General features: G+C 45.7%; 1 protein-coding gene across 2 annotated transcripts in view; it reads left to right on the forward strand.

Annotated features, from left to right (window-relative positions):
* Positions 1-24,367, forward strand: part of DDX43 (DEAD-box helicase 43) — a 1,041,849-nt gene that overhangs the window by 976,091 nt on the left and 41,391 nt on the right. The window lies entirely within an intron of this gene.

Here is a 24,367-nt window from a genome sequence, read left to right on the forward strand (position 1 = left end):
CATTTGAAATTATGTTTATTGATATGGACCGCAGTACACTCACCTATATTTAATTGTAATCGCATACAAAGATACATAAGCAATTGCCATCTATATTATGATGCATATAAGAAAAGAAAACCAAAGTCACAATATACTTTCTGGTAATTAGTTACCTAACAAAGATACTTAAGAACATGCAGATAGTCAGACAATTAGCACCGCTCATCATAAAAACTTTATTTGGCAGTTAATTAAAACCATTCCCAAATATGATCAAATAAATAAACATTGCTATTGTGCATTACAAATATTAAAATCCATTTGTTGAATTAAGATTAGTATAAATAGTGCTTGATTTAGTTAACTGCTAACACATTTGCCTCGTAAAACTATATTTAATTCGGGAAGATTGGTGTGCAGCTTGGCTATTGCATCAAGGACTTTGTCCATGAATTTTACAAACCACCTATTAATCTGCCATCTGCCCCTGGGAAAAAGTATGCTATTGCCTCTAAGCAAGTCCCTATTTCCTTTCGCAAAAGAATTGCCAAATATATTTCTTTCTCCCATGAAAAAAGCTAGACATACACGAAGAACATGTGTAATGTGTTCTATCGTATTTCCATGTTTTGACAATTTCCCTGACGTGAAGAGTCCAAGCCAGAGCCTTAAACATTTGAGTTTGATTATCCATGATATTGAAAGCATTAAATACTTTTGGGAAACCAATGCAGTTTAAGCTGCAACTATGAATGAATTGTGCGGTTTTGGGTACAGAGTGAAGCGATCAAAAAGTCTGGATTGTTAGTGCTTTTTTTAATAGCAATTATTATTTTTTATTGGAGATGAGGTTCCAAGGCGGAGTGTGACCAGTGCTGCCTCAAATGCCAGGACCTAAGAGTCAGATTTTGAACATTACATTTCTTTTCCAAGATGGTATTTAAAAAATCCCTTTTCTGCTCTGATATATAAACCATTGTTTTAGTAAAGCGGCCTTCAGGGCCAATGCGTGCTCCAGTAGACCAAACTCCAAACGAAGTTGAGCTTCCCTCACTGAGTGGTAGTCTAAAAATGGATTTATAAAATTGTGATTGCACCTGGTTTAACCATTGACTAAACTTGCCAGGAAAGGTTTTGGCTATAGGTGAGGGAGGGTAGATAGTTTGCATTTAGAACTTTGAAGTATTTGTGTTACAGAATGCCCTTTAAGATTGTTTGCTGCTTTTTTTAATGCAGACCTGATCCCTGCAGCTTTGGTGGTGAGTGAGCTCATATGTTGTTTATGGTGGCTGGAAATTTTATCCCCAAATTCTTGTAGGGATTTGCTCTGTTGCTAGTTAGTGGACCAAACATTCACATTGTCTTAGGGATCTTCCGGTTCTTTGAGAAGTTAATTATATTTGTTTTGTCCTCATTGACTTCCAGATTCTTTTCCCTACAATAGCCTTCTGGGTTCGAAATTGACTCCTGGAGGCCTATGGCAGAGTGATCTTATAGGACAGTGTCATCGGCTAATTGTAACATGCATAAAGGCAGTTTATTTCATTTCTATGGGCATGCCCTTTGGTTTATAATTTAATACTCCATGTCGGCAGCAAACAGATTTAACCACATGGCGGGTAACACACACCCCTGCCTCAGTCCCTTGTAAATGTACACTTTTGTTTTTACAGGGTTCCATCTGTCCCTAGCTTTACTTAGATACAAATGTGAGAATAGATGATTTTAATGTATAGGACGGTAGACCCTATTTACTCAGCTTTGGCTGGATAGATTCCTGCCAATGCTGTCAGAAGCTTCTTTTGAAGTCAGTAAAGCAGACATGTAGTGGTCTTTTACTGGCTAGTGAGTTGTGAACAAGCAAGGCTAAGGCCACAATATTGTCGTTGGTGCTGCTATTTCATCTAAATCCAGTTTGGAACCATGGTACTATATTTTGACTCTCTTTCCATTCTCTTACATCTTCCAGAATCAAAGAGGCAAAATATTTTACCTCACTATCTTGATGGGTAATTGACCTGTAATTAGATGAAATAATCCTTTTTGCCAAAACAAAGATATTGAACAGGAGAAGTAGCAATGTTTTACACGATTGGCAGGCGGCGATAGTCAGAAGACTGTTTCGAAAATACTCGCGAGTTTCACTCAGACTTTTCAGGATTCTCCTGAAAAGTCTAATGTTACATGCGAATTGGTTGTAGGAGATGCTCTCCAATCCTCTTTTCTTGTGATCATTGCAGGTGATGTCTCCATGTAAGGATGAATTTGCTGGTTGTATTCTTGATATTGGACAGGATTTTGCTTCAGTGTTTGTTTTTCGATCATCTTTGACATATAGGGTGATTACATATATCTCCCACACCGCAGCAGGTAGATTATTTGTAGGTGCATAAGAATTTGGGTGTGACAAGTTATTGATCCATCTCCAGAAAGAGCTTGAGTTGTTATTAGAGCATGTATTATAAAGAAGACCCAGTGCCTTTCGTTTTTAATTCTTCTAACCTCCCATATAAGTTTCTTGTAGCCAGTTCCTTTTTTAATTGTGCACCTTACTGCTGAAAGTGTGGAGCTTGCTACTCACTTTTTGGGAATTAAGAGTAAACCAGGAATCAGGCTAAGTGGCTTGATCAGCCGTATTAATTTCATTCAGATCAGAGGTTATCATTATGCCTAAACCTTTATTGCTGCTTCACTTGCAGCCCTTTAAAGAACTTAAACACATCACAAAGTAAAAAGTCTCGTTCTGGAATCGCTGTACATAAAGAAGAAGACAAAACATTTTGTTAGTGGATTGTACAATATTTAGTAAATTAAGGTTTATAGGTTGGATATTTATAACAAAGTTAATACATTTAGTTTAAAATTAGTAAATACTATTAGGTACTATTTATCAGTATAGTATCCATTACTGGTAGTTTTTGGTAGTGGAATGGCTGAGGAAAAGGAAATCCCTCAGCTAGTGGTAAGTGAAGAAATAACAAGGAGGTACTTTGAATGGGGGCTAAAGACCTGGAGCCGTGGAGGTCACTTTGTCCAAGAAAAAAGAAGCACTCCCTCAGAGGAGGAGTACTTGTCGGCTTCTGAGGAAGACAGACCTACAAACCCAAAAATGGGATAAAGGCCCTAAAAAAAGACCAGGCATCTGAACAGACCCCTGAACACTGGATCAGGGACAAGGAAGGAAGAACTCCTGTCCTCCATGAGTGGTAGCCTGAGTGCTACAAAAGGCTGGGGTAGCCTCAGCGGCACAAAAGAGAAATAGGACTCTCTCAGTCTCGATGATATTTTTGATGCCGATAACGATGACAGGGTTTGATGAGTTAGTATTTGATTCTGATGAAGGTTTAGATACCTTTGAGAGTCTGGACAACGGTTTACAAGGCGCTTCATCCACAAAGGCAGTCAAGGATCCTCTGGGGGAGGAGATGTTTAGTCCAGATGCCATAAGGCAGCCACACATGGCTAAATGTATCAAACAATGGGTGAGAAAACACCTAAAGAGGCAGCATCTGATTCTGATGCGGACCGAATGCCCCAGGCTGGTAATAGATAATCAGTTGTGTCATACACCTAACCTAGATCCAGAGCTTATAATGTTCCTGTTCAAATCAGGTAAAGACCCTAGAAAGGGATTTAGAGCAGTGCCTAAAACAATGCCAGGACCGCCTTTTAGATATCCTGGGCCCTTTGGCACGTATATTAGACATGGCTGAAAAAGCACATATAAAATAAAATTGAGATAGACGTGAAGCTCTTAAGGGGCTAAAGTCAAGGGGTGGTCTATATGTTGGGTAACGCCAACGCAGGCCTTATATCTGAAAAAAGGCCACCTTTATGAAATTTGCCCAAAACTCTCTGAGGTGGCCAATAAGGAGTTGGAAGGCGACCTCTGGGAGCCATCTATTTGATCACTACTTTAAGTTTTTGAGCAAGTACTTGTCCACGCTTACAACCTTGAGTAAGGCTCAATACAACATGAGACCTGTGTTTGGCACATGCATTTTTGGAAGGACCAACAGGAGGGGACAGACTGCCGGCCAAGGTGTTAGAAGGGCCCACTTTTATACACAAAAACAGTACTCCCAGAATACAAGGGGATATGGCAGTGGTTTCCAACTCTCAACATGTGTGTACCCTCAAACAGGAAGATCTAGATCCAGAGGAGAAAGCTAGATCTCGTGACTCGAGACATGAAGGTGAGTGCCAAGGTATGTATTGGTTCTTCCCAAGTAAAGATACCCAGAAGGCTAAAACTATTTGCACACAATTGGGTAGAAGTGAGAAGCGACCTCTGTGTCCTGGATACTATAAGACGTCTCAGGATAGATTTTTGGGAGGTTCCTATTCAAAGTTATCATCCCGGGAGAGAATAGATTTATCGGATTTGAAGATTGCTCAAATGTTAGAAAAGGTTGCAATAATAAAGCTTTGACTCAACAGAAGGATTTGTAAGTGCAATTTACCTGGTAAAAAAGGACTACAAAGGTTGGCGTCCTGTGATAAATCTAAGGGACCTGAACAGGTATTTGGTCTACAGACACTTCAAGATGGAGGGAATCCATCTTTTGCGGGACATTTTACAGGAAAAGGATTGGTTAGTAAAATTCCTATGTAGGCGGATTTGCACTAGATCACTCCTTTTCAAATGGAAAGGTGTGTTGTACCAGTTTTGTTTACCTTTTGGGCTATCCTCCGCTCCATGGTGTTTTACCAATGCCTTAAGGCCGGCTGGTGTTTCCTTTCTGAGGGTGAGAGGAATACAGCTAATAATATATTTAGATGACATCTTGCTGATCAGTACGGTAAAAACGGTATTAATGAATCATTTACATATGACAAGGGAACTTCTAGAAGACCAAGGGCTGTATTACGTAAGGTGCATGGGGGCGCAACGGGCGTTTCTGCCCGCTTTGTGTGCCCCAGGGGCACTTTGGTATTATAGAAGGGGACGCAGACGCTTGTACGTCCCCTTCTATAATACCGATAGCACTGGCTCACTTAAAGTACCAGTGCTATCAACAGAGGGTGTTCCCTCATTTGCATAGGAGTGTGTCCTATGCAAATGAGGTAATGCCTTTGACTCTGCGCCCGCACCATAATACAGACGCGGGCCAGAGTCAAAGAAGCCCTCAGGAGAAGCCCTCCGAGTCAAAGAAGCCCTTCAAAGGTGCGCCGGGTGCAGACAATGCCAATACCTAACATGGCCCCAGGGGTTCAGTGTGAACATGGAGAAGTGAGTCTTGGTACCTAGTCAGTCTGCAGTTTCTGGGCTTTCTGTTAAACACTGTACAAACCCAGTTATGTCTTCGCCAGAAAATGATGAGGAAAATAAGGAAATAAATAAGATACATCCTAGGAAAGGAGGTAGTTACACTCGGGGACTTGGCAAGGACAATTTGTCTCTCATCCTCTTCTATCCAAGCAATCTCTCCAGGGCCCCTACATTGAGGGGCTCTTTGGAGGTTAAAGTCATTAGGTATGAGGAAAGGTCTATGGTATGCGGATTCAATGACTTTGTCTCCGGAAGATCGAACAGATCTGGAGTTTTAGCTAAACAGTCTAGAGATTCAGAATGTCAAAGCTATTTTTGGGAATATGCCAGAGTTTACTTAAGAGAACGATGCCAGCACTTTGGGCTGGTGGAGCTCACCTGAACAACCTACAGACAGGGGGTAGATGGACGAGAGAAGACAAACTGTTCCACATAAATTGCTTGGCGTAGATGGCATGACTGAATGGTTTGAAAAGCTTCAAAACCTATTTAGTGCACAGTGATATACTAATTCACATGGACAATGCTTCAGCGGTTTCTTAGATCAATCACTTGGGGGGGTTTGAAGTCAAAGCAGTTAGAAGATGTAGCAAAGTACATATGGTATTTCTGCTGGGAACACAAGATTTTTTTGTCGGGAGTCCACATTCCAGGTGAGCAGAATCGGAGGGCAGATTTGAATTCACCTCATGCCAGAGATTTCGGCGATTGGCAATTAAATTCTCTTGGGAATCCCCTGCTCTTGTCTCATTTCTGTGCAATCTACCAACTCCCCCGGGGACCTTGAATCAATTGTGTGCGGGTCATAGATGCAGGAAATCCATGAGCATCATACCTATTGTTAGCACTTCCAATGCTTGTTTGCCACATAAGGGTAGCAACACCAATGCTTGTTTGCCACACACATTGTTGATGTTACCAATGCTTTTTTGGCCACAAGGTGCTGTTACCACTGCTTGTTTGTTGAAAGGCAGCCCGTGCTTCTGCACGTTTCCGTCCGGCTGCTTCCTCCTGTTGCTAGGCAAACCCCAGGTGAGAGGGAGGCAGACTTGTTCCATGTGCCTCCCAGCGGCCTCCCTGACAGGCTATAAATGGCCACATCTCCACCAGCTGTGCTTGGCTTTGTTTCGGTCCCTGCCTCCTGGATAGGCTAACTACTGGCAAGGTTCTCACGGGTAATTCCTGAGCTTTGTTCCTGCAGCGTCTGGTGCTGATCAACTCTGTTTCCTGGCAATGCCCTGAGGAAAATTCATTTGCTTCATTCCTGGCAGCCAGGTGCAGCAGACAGAACAGAATAAGGCCTCTGTTGTAATTGAAAGTAGTCCAGTATTCCAAGGTAGATTATGTAAGATGTTTATTAAGATAGATGTTAGGATCAAGAGCCCCACCAGGAGCAGCCTTCCTGCTCCTCAGCCCATTCTCCAACTGACTCACTCATCCAACATTCCACCGCATCACCTCACACCAACATTCCACACACCCAGTCACACTGGCTGAGCAGCAGGTATAACACATCTCCCTTCTTTTTAAAGAATAAGATTAGAAACTCTTGCATGCTTGTTTATAGTAAATCGAGATGTAATAAAGGTGCATGGAAATAACAGGTGGAAAACATTACACACATGATGCATAACTGAATAAGCAACATGTCATAACATATTAATTGGAAAGGACCATACAAGTTGCCACAGCAAATAAAGAACATAAAGGTAAATATATAATAAGAATACACTCACATCTCCCTTTTTTACAAAAACAAATAAGAATGCGCTCATCTTCACCCTTTCAAACCAGCAACAACAAACACTACCACACAAAAATCCCCTAACAGACCTAATGCCACAAACATGCCAGCTGGTCAGGCCATGCATCACCACCCCCTTTTGTACCGCTTTGTTCGCCATAAGTTTGCAGGGTATGCTCAGACGTGAGTCCCTTGCTCACTTTGCCACTGGATTCAAGCAAGCCTGGCTGAAGACGGCTGAAATGCCAGAAACCGGTCCTAGGAAGCTTGTTTCCGGTCCAGGGAAGGCATGGCTTGGCAGTTCGGGCTGGACTGTTCCCATGAGGCACAGGGTCAGACTGATTTGCATATGGCCATGTCTGAACTGGGGTGGCAGAGTGGGCTAAAGAACGGTGATGGATCAAACCCAGATCTGTTGACTGGGTGTGAGTGTTTGATTGGTTCTGATGCTCCGTCCATCACCACCCCCTTTTGTACCAGGCTGACATAAAAGACAGCGCGCAGGGAACCACCCACCGGAGGCACGGTAGAGAACCGTCCAAAACAATCAAAAAGCAATGGTGAAGGTGAAACACCTCGACTTAACACTGCCCCTGACCCTAACCCATAGTGAGGGTGAAACAACACTGCAAAGACACATCATGTATAGCTTAAACTCTACCCCTCGCCTCATAGGAAGTGTGGAGCAAAAACTTCAATCACCATAACTTTGGCTTACTCTCTGCCCTTCACTCCTATCCTGAAGGAAGAGTGGAAAAACTTCAAACACCCATGAGTTGGTTTACTCATTGCCCTTCAGCCTTACCCCATAAGAAGGATGGCACACTAAAAGCATCTTCAAACACCCATGAGTTGGCTTAATCACTCCCCTTCACCCTTACCCCGTAGGAAAGATGGCACACTAAAAGCATCTTCAAACACCCAGCCACATTAAACTTAATGTACACATAGTCAATCCTCTCTAATATATATACTTTCCACTTTTAACAATTTAAAGCTTGTGCGCTGCAACCACAGAGGTCAGTATAATGGCCCTCAAAGCGTCAACTTCAATATGAACACACAACATGAACAAAACTAATTTTCACGTACTGCATATGCATAAGCATAAAGCACAGCTCACCATCCCAAAAGATTATTTTTTTTCCCTTTACTCACATCCCCTTCATCTTAAAATATGATGCATAAACTTTGGCTAGAATAGACATAATCTAGGTGTTTGCCAGGGTTCCCAGGCTGTGCTCCTACAGTAACCCTGCAGTAGAGTGGTTACCCCTCCAAAAGTGAGGAGCAGCGATTCTTCTAAAAGCGAGGATTGTGCTCCGCCCACATACCACCAAGACAAGGCACTGCCTCACTGACATTGAACATCTAATGTAAATGCCGCTTTGACAGTGTCACTTCCAAGTGTTTCAGCACAAATTCTCCTCGATGAACAGTGACAACACCTCTCACCAGAAATTCTTGAAGAACATACTAATGGGCAACCCTCACTATAATGCTAGATATCCAAGGTTACGCCGAAACAGCACGCCACACAGTCACTTCGATTGTTCCTCTGCCACGAATGCCCATTACTGGGAGTCGGATAAACCGAAGTTTTCATGCATACCAGGCATCCAGATGCATCACGAAAGGAGCAAAGATGGCAACACGCTTGCAGCACCTATTCTAGGAGTGTCCAGGGTGGCTCCTGGCAGGCATGTGCTGTACAGCGTAAGGGCTGCTCATCACACCATGAGCTCCCGATGTCTGAGCTTGCGCTGGAGACAAGGAGCACGAGCTAAACAATTGGTAACAGGTAAGCTTTCAAAATACGTAGAAGTTTGAAAAAAACTTTGCGTAATGGTCAATCGGTTACCTCAGTAGTACCACACATCACACCAATTACGGTCTCAACGATGGCCCAGGATTACACATGGTGGGTGTCGACTGCCTCCTTCAATACAGCTCTTCTCAACACAAACTGCATGGTATTAGGTTCATGCACTTCCTCAGGGATTCAATTCAGACTTTTGTGCCGCGGACACAGTAAAAACGACGGCATGATCCAATAGGTCAAATCCACATACAGTGCTGAAAACCCGGCATCACTGGTAACGGTGAATTACTCTGGAACACTCACAGCTGGCTAAGTATGTCACGGCAAGTCCTCCCACACCGCGGTTGCGACAGGCCTATCCAAAGTTTAAAGGTGGGACAGGGCGCAGCCAAACGAGCTTAATTCACAGCAAGTAAACACTAACAAGTCCAGGATGACACAGCACGATCTGGCATGCCCGGATTTGGGCCGACCAGTCTTGAGGTCACTGGTGGGGCTCCTGACTGCCAGACTTACTGTTATACTTGTTGCGCTTTATTTTAAGAGAAGGTTCTTCGTAAAGAAGTTACTTTAGCTTTCCAATTCCAGTAGGTTATGTTTCCTTAGTCTCTGTTCCATCCATTTCACACACGCAGGTTCTTTTAAAAATCAACGCCAAAATGTGGTAATTGAAAGTAGTCCAGTAGTCCAAGGTAGATTATGTAAGATGTTTATTAAGATAGATGTTGGGATCAAGGGCCATACCAATGCTCAGCCCATTCTCCAACAGACTCTCTCACTCATCCAACATTTTACCGCATCACCACACACCAACATTCCACACACCCAGTAACACTGGCTGACCAGCAGGTACAGCAGCCTCCCTGGCCTACAACTAAGAGGATTGTACTTACAGAGACTTGTGTGTTTGAACACTGCGCTCAGAGACTCATTGTGTGTTTTGAACTGTGCTCAGAAAGACTAATTGTGTACTTTGTAGTGCGCACTAACGCTTCCGTCATCACAAACTTAAACAAAGTATAACAGTCTGGCAAGACCTTTGGACCATTCTCTTTTTGGGTCAATGTCTGCACTACTGTGTTGTGAACACACAGCTAGCATAATCTTTTCTTGATTTTGTTATTGTTATGTTTGTTTGATGTGCACCAGCTCCTGTTAAGGGCTGAGGGCCTTTCCTGTTATTTTCTGTTATGATTAAATTATTATTTTGCAGTGTACAATGACTTGTTTTTGAGACACTACTACCTTAAAAGCACAAGGATAATATGAGAGACCTTAAAGGCATTGATTGCATGTAATCGGAATATACATACTTCCCCAAAAATACTTTCTAGCCCAGTGAAGAGAGTGTGCATACGAAAGACCGTTTGGGTGCTAGGTGATTATTATATGAATGTATTTTGCATGTTGTTCACTGTGTAAGCGCTTATGCATCATTGATACACGTTCTCTTCCCCTACGTAGAACTGATCTTCCCCCAACAGCAATATTGACGACGACCTCCTGCACACCAGAAGCAGCGAGTACCCGGCTGGACCAGGCGGCAAGGCATGGCATTGTCATTCTCTCTTCCAATTCCCCTGCCCTTTTGAGACACCTACCGGGACTCCTGTGACACTCCAGCAGTGCCAAGGGTGTCTCAGAAGGACGGGAGGGGCACTCATCGCCCCTGCAGACACTTGCTTTTCAGGTGAGTGGCCAAACCACTACAAATCCAGAGATTTTTAGGAAAGTACAGGCTCTCTGGGGCCCAATAGAAGAAGTAGATCTACTTGCAAGCAGGCTCACATGTCAAGTGTCAAGGTATTTCATTTGGAGGCCAGACCCAGGGGCCATAGCAGTGGATGCCTTTGTACAGGATTGGTTGGCAGAAAGGGCTTATGCCTTCCTGCCATTTTCAATGATCCAGAGAGTATTATTGAAGGTTCGGAAGGAGGGGTGCAAGTTAGTTCTAGTGACCCCCTTTTGGACTTCACACGTTTGTTTGCTTGGGGTAATATAGCTTGCAGTAGAGGACCCTTGTTTTATACCGGTACATCAGGGTTTACTGGTGGGTCCAGATGGAGAGGAGATTTTTTGGTAGTAGAAGGAAAGTTGAACCTTCTTGTTTGGAAGATATCAGGGGCTCTATAAGATTCTCTGGCCTTTCAGGAAAGGCTAAGGGCTTACTGTACGAGTCATGGTCTCCAGGAACTAGGAAGAGTTATAAAGGGGTTTGGTGTGGGTGGTGCATGGAAAGGAGTCCGTATCCCGTGGAGGCTCCTGTGACAGAATAGGCAAATTATTTAGCTGAACTATTGCAGGCAGGTTTATCTTACAGGACCATTAATTTTCATAGGTCGGGCGTATTAGCTGGCCATGTCTTGGTAAGTGACATCGCAGTTGAATGGAACCCTCTAATATGTAGATCTGAAAGAAACGCATAGTGCTAGATTCCTTACCTTAAAATTACCCCCAGGCGTCAAGCTGGATCCGGAAAGTTTTCGTCAGCGTTACCCCTGCGCGTCTGTAGGTGGCGTCGTGCGGCTCCGTGTCAGTCGTCGGCGTCGTGATCACCGGGATGACGTCGCGGGCAGTACTTAGACGCTGCCCACGCGCGCTGACGTCAGTTCTTTCTTTTTCCACACCAGCAAGCACAAATCCGGAGCTAGTACCCCCAGTCATTTTTTGACTGAATTTTTTTAGGCTTTTTGTCTCCTATTTTTCTGAGTTGATCGACTCCTGGTGCTGTAGGGATACCCGGGTTTAAGAACTGTGGCGACTGTCACCGCATGATGTTGCGTGTGTCTCTACTGCCTGGGGCGGGAGTGGTCCCGAAAGTTACTGTAAGTCCGGCAGTCGGCTCCGCGCCGTTCAAGGTCCCGGTCCCGTGGGAGGTCGAAGGACCGGTCGCGGAGTCGTCACCATCATTCTTCGGGATCTAAGTCTTCGCACTCGGAGTCAGGTAAATCGAAGCATTCCAAAAAGAAGTCGAAGAAGCGTCGTCGCTCTTCGGCCTCCCCTCGCCCGTTGCGGCTGAGGGTGCGGGCGGTGCCTACCGCCCTTCCCGGGTCCAGCAGCGACGCCTGCCCAGGTGCAGGAGTTTCTTGCTGCCATGGCCCGACTCTTTGGGCCGTCTGGCCCCGCCAGTGCGCCTCCGGGCCCCGCGGGCCCGACTGGGGGTCCTGTTGTTCCATCGCTGCTGGCTTCGGCCACGGCATCACCTCCAGCCCCGGCGCCACAGGACCCCATGGGATCCAGAATCGGACCCCGGTTGACCTTGTTACGCCTCCCCCAACTCCACCGGCACGGCTTCCGACGTCGCTCGCGACGACGACGTCCCCAGTTTCAGCCCTGAACCGGACATGGAGCCGGATCGGCGTCGATCGACGCCGGTTCCGGCGCCGATGGGATTTATTCCCTATGTCCGTCCTCCGTATTTTCAGCCTGTTCCACAGACTTCGGAGGAAGGGGAGGACTGGGAGAGGTCTGAGGACCCTCTCGCACAGGATTGTGCGTGTGATCTGGACTGGGCAGAGGAGTTGGGGGAAGCCAGTGGTCTTGACACTTCGCCGGACCCTGGCATGCTGTCTCCTCCTACCGTGGCTACGGAGGAGGGAGCAGGTTACGCAGTGGTGTTGCGTAGGGCGGCCGAGGCCCTCCACCTGGAGCTCCCTACAGTGGCCGTCAGGACGAACATCCTGACAGAAGTGCTTCAACCGGCGGCAACCTCTTCGGAGTCCTTTTAATGATGCACTTTTGGACGTTCTTTTGGGCACCTGGTCCAGGCCCAACACAGGGGCTCCTGTGGACAAGGACGTGGCCCGACGCCATCACCCAGCTCCGGGTGACCCCCTCTTCCTCTCTCAACGCCCTACCCCTGAGAGCTTGGTTGTCCAGGCCTCTGCGTCCCAAAGCGCGTTCCCTTCCGTAACTGCGGATACGGAATCCAAGAAGCTGTAGCAGCTTCGCAAGCAGCTGTTTTCATCTGCCAGCTTAGGGCTGCGGTTTGTGAACACCGCGTGCCATTTAGGCCGTTATTCCCACTCTCTGTGGGACACGGTTGCACAGATGCTGCCTAGCTGTCCGGAGGAGGTCCAGACAGTTCTGTGCTTGACACCGCCGACTCGCTGGGCAGGGCGATTTCCACGACGGTTGCTCTTAGGTGCCACGCCTGGCTGAGAACAACTGGCTTTTCAGGGGATGTCCAGAACACCTTGATGGACATGCCCTTTGATGGCATTTGCCTTTTTGGCAGTAAGGCAAACAGTGCGCTGGAGCGCTTTAAGGACTCACAGGCTATGGCCAAGTCCTTGGGCCTGTCGGCAACTCGGCCTCCTCCGCCTTCTGCCTTTCGCTCCTTTCGTGGCCGCGGAATGGGCGCCCCACTACGTTCTCAGAGCCGCAGGCCGGCACAACAACAACCTCAGCACGGACGTGGGAACCGTCGAGGTGGTTCAGGGGGCCAGCGGGGGGGGTCAGTCCACCTCCACCCCCGCTGCATCCACTGCTAAGCCTTCCTAGTCCGTCCTTTCAGGTCCATCAAACGCCAGTGGGCGGACGGATTCGCCATCATCTCCCCTACTGGCGCACCATCATATCTGACCAGTGGGTGCTGCAAGTTGTCCGAAGGGGCTACACCCTCCCCTTTGAGACAACCCCTCCAGCCATGCCACCTCAGTGCCACCGCATGTCAGGGGATCACTTGCCACTTCTCCAGCAGGAAGTTGCGCCCTCTTGGCCAAGGGGGCCATCTAGCGCGTTCCGACGCCCGAAGTAGGTCGTGGTTGTTATTCCCACTACTTCGTGGTTCCAAAGAAGGACAAGGGCCTGCGTCCTCTCTTAGACCTTTGGATCGTCAACGGCTTCCTCCGGAAAGAGAATTTCAAGATGATCACATTGGCTCAGGTCTTGTCTGCCCTAGACCTGCAAGACTGGATGGTAGCGTTGGACTTGCAGGACGCCTACTTTCATATATTCCCGTCCTGCCGGCGTTACCTGTGGTTCACAGTTGACCACGAGCACTTTCAGTTCACCCTGCTCCCTTTTGGCCTTACCGGCGCCCCTCGGCTGTTCACGAAAGTGATGGCGGTGTTCGCAGCTCATCTGCGCAGATCAGGAGTTTCAGTCTTCCCCTAGCTCGACGACTGGCTGTTGAAGGCGGGCTCGCCCTAGGCAGTCGTCTCCCACCTCCAGACTACGGCTGACCTGCATTGGCTGGGGTTCTCCATCAATGTGCCGAAGTCACACCTGGTACCCTCTCAGAAGCTCCTTTTCATCGGAGAGGTTCTGGACACGGCGCAGTTTCAGGTTTATCCTCTCGAACAGCAAGTCCGGGACATTCGGGCTATGATTTTGATCTTTCAGCCCTTGTCCTGTGTTTCGGTGAGGATGACCCTGAGGCTGCTGGGCCGATAGGCCTCCTGCATCCTGCTGATCAACCATGCCAGATGGCATATGTGGGCTTTGCAGTGAGACCTGAAGTTCCAGTGGGCGCAGCATGAGGGGGACCTGTCCGGACACGTCCAGATCTCGGGGCACTGCACAGCAGTTGCAGTGGTGGCTCATGAACCAATATTGGGTCAGCGGCAGATCCCTCTCCCTTCCCCAACCGGAGCGTACGGTGGTGACGGATGCGTCCCTCCTGGGATGAGTCGGCCACATAGGAGAGGCAGAGATCAGAGGCCTCTGGTCTCCGGCAGAGTCCAAGCTTCATATAAACCTTCTAGAGCTTCGGGCGATCCGTCTTCCACTGAAGGCATTCCTTCCCTCTGACAAGGAGAGCGTAGTGCAGGTGTTCTCAGACAACACCACCGCCATATGGTAGTGCAACAAGCAGGGCGGGGTGGGGTCGTGGACCCTATGTCAGGAGGCTCTGCGCCTCTGGACATGGCAGAAACATCAGGGCATTTTTCTGGTAGTTCAACTCCTGGCAGGTTCACTGAACGCCAGGGCAAACAAGCTCAGCCGCAGGTGCATGATGGATCACGAATGGCGTCTTCACTCGGAGGTGGCGCAAAGTCTCTTTCAACAGTGGGGAGAGCCTTGGTTAGATCTATTTGCCACCGAAGAGAACGCGCAATGTCAGCAGTTCAGCGCATTGGAATTTCCGAGGCGAGTAGAGTTCCGGTCTCTTGTACGCCTTTCCGCCTATACCACTTCTGCCCAGAGTGCTGAAGAAGATCAGGCGCGACCGGGCCCAAGTCATTCTTGTGGCGCCGGACTGGGCTCGAAGAGTTTGGTATCCTGAGCTACTCAGTATGAGCATGGATCCCCCGATCCGTCTGCCTCTTCGCAGTAACAGGGGACGGTCCTGAACCCGAACCTGTCCAGTCTCCACCTCCTTGCGTGGAGATTGAGCGGCGGCAGTTGATTCCCTTTGACTTGACTCCTGCAGTCTGTGATGTCATTCTGGCAGCCAGGCGTCACTCCACTAAAGTGGTATACGCCTGCAGATGGAGCAAATTTGTGGCATGGTGCACAGCAAAGGCTGTGGATCCCCTTTCTGCCCCTCTTTCCGAGGTCCTTTTGTTCCTTCTTTCTTTGGCCCGGCAGGGCTCTGCTGTGTGCACTATTAAAGGCTATCTTTCTGCCATTTCGGCCATTTCGGCCTTTCTCAGACTACCTGTTAGGACCTTTCTTTTCAAGTACCCTGTTGTAAATAGATTTCTCAAAGGCATTACACACCTTTTCCTTCCTATTCCGTTTGTGATGCCACAGTGGGACTTGAATCTAGTTCTAACCTATCTGATGTGCACTCCTTTCGAGCCTCTTCACAACTGTCCTCTTCGTCTTTTGACTCTGAAGACTGCCTTCCTCGTTGCCATCACCTCCGCTAGGCGTGTGAGTGAGCTCCAGGCTTTCTTGTAAGCCTCCTTTCCTTTCCATTCATACGGACAAGGTGGTGCTCAAGCCCCGGCCTTCTTTTTTGCAAAATGTTGTCACTGCCTTTCATATTGGGCAGACTGTTACCTTGCCCACTTTCTTCCCGCCTCCACATCCTTCCAGGGAGGAAGAAAGCCTCCACCGTCTGGACCCTAAACGTGCCCTTTCGTTTTACCTCCCCGCACACAACAGTTCCGGTTGGATGACCAACTCTTTGTTGGCTACGTTGGCACCAAGAAAGGTCGGGCGATGCACAAGAGGACTATCTCTCGCTGGGTTGTCTTGTGCATCAAAGCCTATTACTCTTTGGCTAAAAAAGAGCCTCCGGTGGGGCTGTGTGCTCATTCCGCTTGAGCAAATGCAGCCACTACTGCATTGGGACGGGGTGTACCCTTGCAAGACATCTGTCATGCAGCTACGTGGGCCTCGCTGCACATGTTTACAAAACATTGCCTGGACAGCCAAGTCCAGAGAGACTGCTTTTTTGTTCGTCCTGTTCTCCAGGTCTTTCTGGTGTGATCTTGGTTCGCAGACCCACCACCAGGGTTGGTATTGCTGGGGTATCTAGTCTAAGGTAAGGAATCTATCACTAAGTGTTTCTTTCAGATGAACAAGTTACTTACCTTCGGTAACGATGGATCTCTAAGAAACATTAGTAGTGATAGATTCCTTACCACCCCACCCATCCTCCTCGTTCTGCGAACTGATTTCTAGGGTTAAGGTCATCCCTTTTTATGGCCATAGTTTCAAGGCACCAGTGGTCAGTGTCTTGCATGGCTCTGCATTCCTGGCGCGGAAAGTCGTGTACAGAACTGATGTCAGCGCTCGTGGGCGGCGTATAAGTACTGCCCGCGACGTCAACCCGGCGATCACGACGCCGACTACGCCTGCGGAGCCTTACAACGCCACCTACCGACTCGCAGGGGTACTGTTGACGTAAACTTTCCGGATCCAGCCTGACGCCTGGGGGTAATTCTAAGGTAAGGAATCTATCACTACTAATGTTTCTTACAGATACATCGTTACTGAAGGTAAGTAACTTGTTCAATGATGACGTGAATCAGACTCAAGAAACTGCTTAGGGCTAGTTACTTTTTTATGAGTGTAGATTTGACAATCAAAGTTTTTGTTTTATGGCCAGGTAATAGTGACCTCTCTCCAAGACAGATTTTCCAGAAATTAGCAACACTTCTCTGCCTAGTATCTTTGAGAAGGTCTCAGATGTTAAAGTTCTAGAGACTTGCAACAGAGTTCATTCATCTGATGGTGTACATTTTGATATTTGGAAGAGAACAAAAAATATTTTTGGTCACATTTTCTATCCTTTATTCCAGATTGTCAAACACTGTGCATGGAAAGTTGCATGTAGGTAGATGGTAAAATGTAGATATGATGGTGACACTCCACTATAAATGTTCTATGTGAAACAGTGCTTAATTTGAGCCGGTGCTTTCTGGTGCTCAACACCGGCACTTAATTGGTTTCCGGTGCTCGGCACTGGCACCCAATTGTCAACACCATACAGAACAGTCTACCACATGGTGGCGCTGCTCATCTAATTTAGAGATGAGCGGAACAACTGTTGTTCAGGAATACAACATACATTAAAAAATTGCTAACACTTACCTCCCCAGCCTTCATTTAGCTTTGGGGACCTGTAATAATCTCAACTGGCGCATTTACATGCAAGGGAGATGGTTAGTAGTTGTTTTGGCAGCAATGACAAGGTTGATGGGTGGTCAAGCTGCAGTGGCCTCTTGGTCAGAGCCCTGGCACCTAATTGTTTACAAACTAAGCACTGATGTGAAACCACATAAAGCAATATCTACCGGCATAATAGCTAGGTGGTTTAGAGCAATAGTGAGTGAGGCAGGTATAGATCTGTCAAAATTTGGTGCACATTCAGCTAGACGTGCAATGTCTAGTAAAGTGTTTTGGGCTGGTGGCACTCTTTCCAAAATCATGAAAGCAGCAGACTGGTCAAATGCAAGTATCTTTGCAAATATCTACTTGAGACCAGTGATGCATGTATGTAATATAGTTATGGAAAGATTTAAACCTGCATACTGATAGCCTCCAGTCTTGTAGTGAAATGGCGATCCTCTAATTAACATGCAGAGAGAATCTTGATTTCATTAAAAACAATGGAGGCTATCATTATCCCACCCACTGCTCCCTATATTATATATATTGTATCAGGTAGAAAAAGGCTGAAATGTTTTGAAAATTTGTTGCATTAGTCTTCTTTACTTCTACCCTCATGGGGAGTATACTATTAATCTTGCTTGTTTCCATACGAAGTAACTCTTAATTGGAACTCTACTGTCGAGCAGAGGATGAGAAGTTGGATTTGTTTCCTGTTGACTATGTCATTTGAGATATTTCAAGTTCTCTTCGTGTGGCAGCCTAAAAGAGGAAGATAGCTGTCATGGGCATATATACTTTATTTTGATTCCAGAATGGAACATTTTACTTTGTGGTGTGTTTAAGTTCTTTAAAGGGCTGCATGTGGGGCAGCAATAAAGGTGTATGCATAATGATAGCCTTCCTTGTCTTTAATGAAATCGAGATTATTTCTGCATGTTAATTGGAGAATCACCATTCTCTGCCAGGGCTTATCCTTTGGCAAATGCTTGTCCTTGAAAAAGAAGTTTCAAAATTGGCTAAGTGCTTCCTCCCAGAAAATATGGGTGTGAGGGCTACCACCCAAGGAAATAGTATTTAAGAGGTCAGTGAAGTCGTTTAGGAACTTACTCAGTTCACTAGTTCTTCCCATACTGATGTTAAACACTTGAAGTGGTCACACTCATGCCGGTAATCAATCTCAAATATTTAATTTTTTAGGTGTACAGAAATTATTGCATAATCTGGCATGGCATTACATTTCAGTGCCACATAAGTAAAAATTGGCATTTGATCTAGGATAATACATCCGTTAATGGCTCTTGGGCCCATAGAATGAAACACTGCGGTTAATCGTTTACCAAGAGAATCAGATCTCTGAGGATGACAGAGGGTGGGCAGAATTTGCCAAATTGAGTCTTGTTCTTTTGTTGTTTCATTGTCACCATTGTAGTGTAACAAGTTAACATTGAAATCGCCAGTAATTCTAAGTCCTGTATCAATGTTTTCGCCCAATAGTTCCAGCAGCTATTTCTCTGGGTATTCGACTGTAGAACAGCAGAGTTTGGAGCCAAGATTTAGAAGAACATTGAGGATTATTAATTTCTGCCTGTTTGCATTTGGGATTGCAAATTTAGTTGCTAAAATCCACGGGTTCCCAGTATTAAGGTTTGCCATAAAAACATTTAGAATGGTTTTAATAATTGTTCTCAAGCCACTTGCAGATTCCCATTGTCTGATGTTTTTTAACCAGGAATATTATTCGCCTCAAGTTTCCTGGTTTCTTTTAGACGCAAGGTATCGAAGTTCTATAAATATTTCGTCATATATTCGTTTCTAGAGAGTTGGCTTCAGCCTGAAAAGTTTCCTTAACAAAGATGTATCAATATGATAAAGTGATACGGGTGACCTCTTATTTTTTTCTTCGAGTAATAGTTAGAAATTTTGATTAGTAAATCTGTAACCAATTATTCTTATTGAATGACTCTGGTAACCATGAACAGTCCTGGGGCAAAGATTCAGTCTTTGTTAATCTACGTCCTCTATTCCCCTTGTTACTGTTTTTAATTGTAATTCCATTGGCCTCTTGGCAGTAGAATATGTTTTCTGATACATTTGTGTTTTTTAAATGCCATTTTTGAGAGACCCACAATGTTGGATTGTGGCCCCTTGTAAATCAATTTTGGGTGATCTTCAAAGCATCAAACTTTAGCATACTTGTATTCAATGTCTTGAAAACTATTGGATAGCTTTCTGGTTCAGTGAGAAAGTATTTATTCCCCTACTATTGAAAACTTGTTCCAGATTCTTAATTGATTTAAGTTCAGTTTCAAACCTTACAGTCAGCTTTACGGTTTTGTTTGTATCTCCTAGAGTAAACATGTAACACTGATATTTGATTGTTAGATAAAACCTGAATTATCTGGAAGAGCTTTAATAGCTTCAATATGTTGCTGCGATTTTAGTAATCTTGTGGGCCCCTGTGAGATGTACAATTGTTTTAATAAAATAAGTCATTCTTGATTTGTGCAGTCGTTTTCCACTGACTTCACCAGATTCGCATAGAGTGACTGGACTAAGATTTCAAAATTGTTGCTTGGTCTGTGTCCGCTTCATTCTTAGTAATTAGATGGGCTTCCCTGAGAGTACAGAGTCAGACCGTTGTCCTGATTTATCTGCCTGAATGGCAGAGGTTGATATTGTTAGTTGGATAAGCTAGAACTTCAATGGCTGCTGTGTGTACCGATTTTGCTTCTATAACTTGTTTGCCACCGAAATGTACAAATATTTGTTGCCCACATGAATTTATTCATAGATGCTGTTTTGTGATTCACCAGTTTGTTTCTTTTTAACAGGAAAATATAGGATTCTAGCTGCAAAATTTCAGGCACTGTGGACCTTTGAAATATGTTTGAGGCAGGAACTGTAGAAGAGGCCTAGCCCTAGTAAAATCTGTGTTCTAGCATTTGTTAGGCCAACAGAACTGGAAATGAGGCCTTAGTCCTCATTATATTTATTTGAAGTGGTGAAAGCAGATTGTTGCAGCTACATTTTAAATACCTTAGTGAGATTGGTGGAGAACATGGGGTATAGTTCAGGCTCTGGCGATTCGTTTTGCACTTTAATTTTCTCCACAATAAGGTCATGTGGTCTGTTTTTATTAATTTTATTTAATTTTCTGAATCTTTTCCAATTCTCCATTGAAATTAAAGGAATAAACTACGTTGGTATAGTTAGAACGATGCAGATGCTGAGATGTAAATTTTCTACTATCATCTGTTAGTCATCCTTTGGAGCTCCTTTGACAATGCCACAAGATAGTGATCAGCCAGAAACAAATTCTTTACAATGGGCTATACTTTGGGCTTTATTCGGAAACATTAATGATGGTATTTGGCACTTGTAAAGTGGAACTAGTGGTGCATTGGGAAGCTGAGGAGTTTTGACATATCCCAGTAAATGGATCCTCAGGATCCTCCTGTGCACTGCATGGTCCCTCCTTTTTGCAATCATAGTGACAGGTTCAAAAGCGGTGACAAAAAACAAAAGATTATAACTACACTGCCAGTGACGATTAATAGCACTTGACATCGGATTTGAATGATTCTCTACCTTGTGCAAGATTTCCTTGGCCTGGGTTGATTTACTCATTGATTGGTTTTTGGCAGTTAGAATAAATCTCAATTATTTGAGAGATGGCTCCTATAAACGTGCCCTACGGACTGAAGGATAAAGTGAACCTCAATAATTTTAGATATTATTGTGAACAGCTTTGTCCTGTTATAAGAAGATTCAGATTTTGCAAATTGGCTTTAATCGATCCTACAATCCCTTCCATTCTTTGAGCTGTAGTTAAACGTTTTCTAGGGTGGGAATTTGACTAATGCTTATGAAAGCTCGTACCATCTAGTGGAGTCGTCTTTTAATCCATATTTATTGGACAGCGAGAATTCTGTCGATAGGGTCCCAGATTTCCGCCAAACAGGATTTTAAAAGTTTATCGGATATTTAATACAAGAATGGATCGTCGCCCTTTATATTGCCCTGCAAAATGGAAAAGGCACTATTCTCCTTGATTTGACCTGATTTATTAATGACAATGGGATCACAAACTTCTAGACATTCTTTTGGAAGACAAGGATTGATGTGGCTGGCAACAGAACTAGACATATTTGAACATTTCGGGGGGCTATTGTAGGCCTCTGTCACAAATGAACTGGGGACATTAGAAGCAGCTTTTGGAATTTAGGAGGTTTCGCATAATTTAATCTATGGCGCAATTGCTTTATAAAGCGTGTAAAACTTTGATTCCTGGGTACTTCGTTGTAATTTTTTGTGCCATACAAATAGTCTTCCTATGTGAGAACAATTTACTAGGATGGTAGGTCATTAACTTTGACTGTGTAGTCCTACCTTAATTTCTTTATTCTAGCAAGTGGACCCAATATGCATCCCCAGTTGATAATGTCCTTGTTGTCAGATAGAACAGGCGGTAATAGTTGTGGAGTCCAAAACGGTAATTGTGTATGATTCCTCTTATTGCCATAAGTCACCTATTTGAATAGTAAACATAGCGGTTTGTAGTTAAATAAATTAGTCCGCTTCAGCAGTCACTTTTGGCTACAGTATTGTAGTAGTGAAGTGGGATCTTGTGGCTCTTATGGCCTTTTTGGTTAAACATGGAGGCCAATACAAAAATTAAACAAAACTTAGATTTTAGTTTTTCTTTCTCTAAAGCTGAGCAAGTAGCAAAGTAGCTGCAAGCTGCACTGGGGCTGCCTTCCCTGGTAGGAACACCGCCAGCTACATACGCATAATGCCAAACGCACAAGACACTACTAACCCTTCCCCCTCCCACACTACTTGACACTATGGTTTGAGGGAACATAGTGGACGCGCCAAGGGCAGAGAGCAGGGCTGTGGTCAGACTCACAGGGGCACAAGTGCACCAGCCCTCTTTCTGCACCTGCTGAAACAGCGGTTACAGTTCCTCCATATTCCTGCTCGTATATACTTGCCATGCCACAGTATAGAAGTCGCAGGGGCAAAAAACTGCCAAGGATGGAAGTGCAGTAACAGCAGCAGGATAGGCCTCCCAACCATTGGCATTCAGGGGCCAGTGGGGATATCCCCCCCCCCCACCCCGGGCCCAATTGCGACTCAGGGACAGTGTTGAGCTGGCCCGCCTCATTTACTTTTGGTACCTGCTTCGGTAAGTGCCGCTGTGGAGCACGGCTCCCCTTCCACTCCTCTCACTCCTCACTCGAGCGCCGTTCATTTCCAACCATGAAGCACTGTACACAAATAATGAAGGCATTCTTGAACGTAACATAAGATCTTACTCATTAAATAGAACATCTTAGCAAGATAGAAAATTAAGCAGTGAAAGCTACATGACAGTCAGGGCACCTGATTGAGTAGGTAGGACCTTAATGGTGCCCCAATATCTTTTGGTCAGGATGAAATAGGAAGTTTTGAGGCATATAAATCCATTGAGTCATTACAATATATAAAGTTCTTAATCTAGTCTTGTTCAGTTGGGGGAGGTATAAAGCAACTTGTCACTTGGCCAGAACAAGTACTAAGAAGTGTGCCCACTAGAGTTGCTTTAGCAATAAGTTTGTGTACCCTAGCAACGTTTATAGAGGTGAAGGAGAGAGTTGTATCGTTTTAGAGAGCACCTGAAAGATAGTCACCCAGAATGTTGGCTCAGAGGGACAAGCTAACGCCAGATGTAAGAAATCTGCTGTATGGTAGTGACATCGAGGACACTCCGGATAATCAGCAAGGCCTGTTGTATGTAACAAACTGGGTTGTAGTGTACCCTATGTAAACATTTAAAATGGATAAGCCTATGTCTACTTATTACCGTTGGCAGGCAAGGACGCAACACCGTGTTTTCTGAAACAAGGGTTTTATTCAGAAGGGCAATTAAACAACAAAAGAACAAGTTCCAGGTGACGTCGTCTTCAGGGGGTTGGGGCTTTTCCTCCTTGGCGTCCTCTCCGGAAAGTAGGAAACTGGGCATTCCAATATGTGGTGAAAAAGAACAAGGTGCGCACTGATTAGTGCTATGGCTGTTTAACCTCAGGTAGGGAGAAGACGTGAGGGAAGGTAGCACCCGGTTGAGACCTAGGACAGTGCAGGGCAAGGGGCCATCACCAAAGCAAAAAGGGAATTACGCTGCACGTTATCCCTAAGGTCTCGCTACTGGCGGTCTGCTTTCCCTGTTCTCCCCGCCTCCCGATACCACCGAACCCAGCCTGCTGGGTCCCCTGAAGCGGGCACGCACCTGTTCTAGCCACGTTGCTTCGGGAACGTGGCGGGGCGCTGCGTATAACCAATGGCCTCCTGGTTGTTCCTCTGCTGTCTCCGCGGTTTCTCCCGCGACTTCTCTCCTTCTCTGGCTCTGCTCCAGGCTCTCCGTCTCGCGCTGGTCTCGATCGTCTTCCTCCTTTCGGGACTTGCCGCCCTCCTCATAGGTTCCTCGACTCTTATCCTGTGATGACGCTCCATAGTCCCACCTTAAGGGGCGGGGCTGTCGTCCTCCTCGTCCGGGATGTTAAAGGACCAGCCATGTGTGACGTAAGATGCCTCTCATTCTGGGAGGCATACCTCAGATTCTGGCAGCTGGGGAGAAAAAGGGGCGTTTCCATGAGGCAGGCTGCATCGTCCGGGGTCCGATGAGACAGGAACCCGACACACCCCTCCCCTAGAGTTTTCCTGCTCTGGGATGATGGGGATACGGGAGAGGAAGTCCGCGTTGGCATTTAGGACCCCCTTTCGGTGTCGGACGTTAAAGGCGAAGGGCTGGAGGGACAGGAACCAGTGCATCACGTGGGGGTTGCTGCCTTTGTTCCTGCTCATCCAGACCAGGGGAGCATAATTGGTGTATAGGGTAAAATGGCTCCCCTCTAGATAATACCTGAGCTTTTCCACGGCCCATTTGATTGCCAGGCATTCCTTCTCTACAGCAGGATAAATCGGTTCACGGTGGAAGAGTTTCCTGCTAAGGAACAGAATAGGCCTCTCTGACCCGTCCTTTGTGACCTGTTACATG

The sequence above is a fragment of the Triturus cristatus genome, chromosome 6 (genome assembly GCF_964204655.1).
Source record: "Triturus cristatus chromosome 6, aTriCri1.1, whole genome shotgun sequence".
In the NCBI taxonomy this organism is placed as follows: Eukaryota; Metazoa; Chordata; class Amphibia; order Caudata; family Salamandridae; genus Triturus; species Triturus cristatus.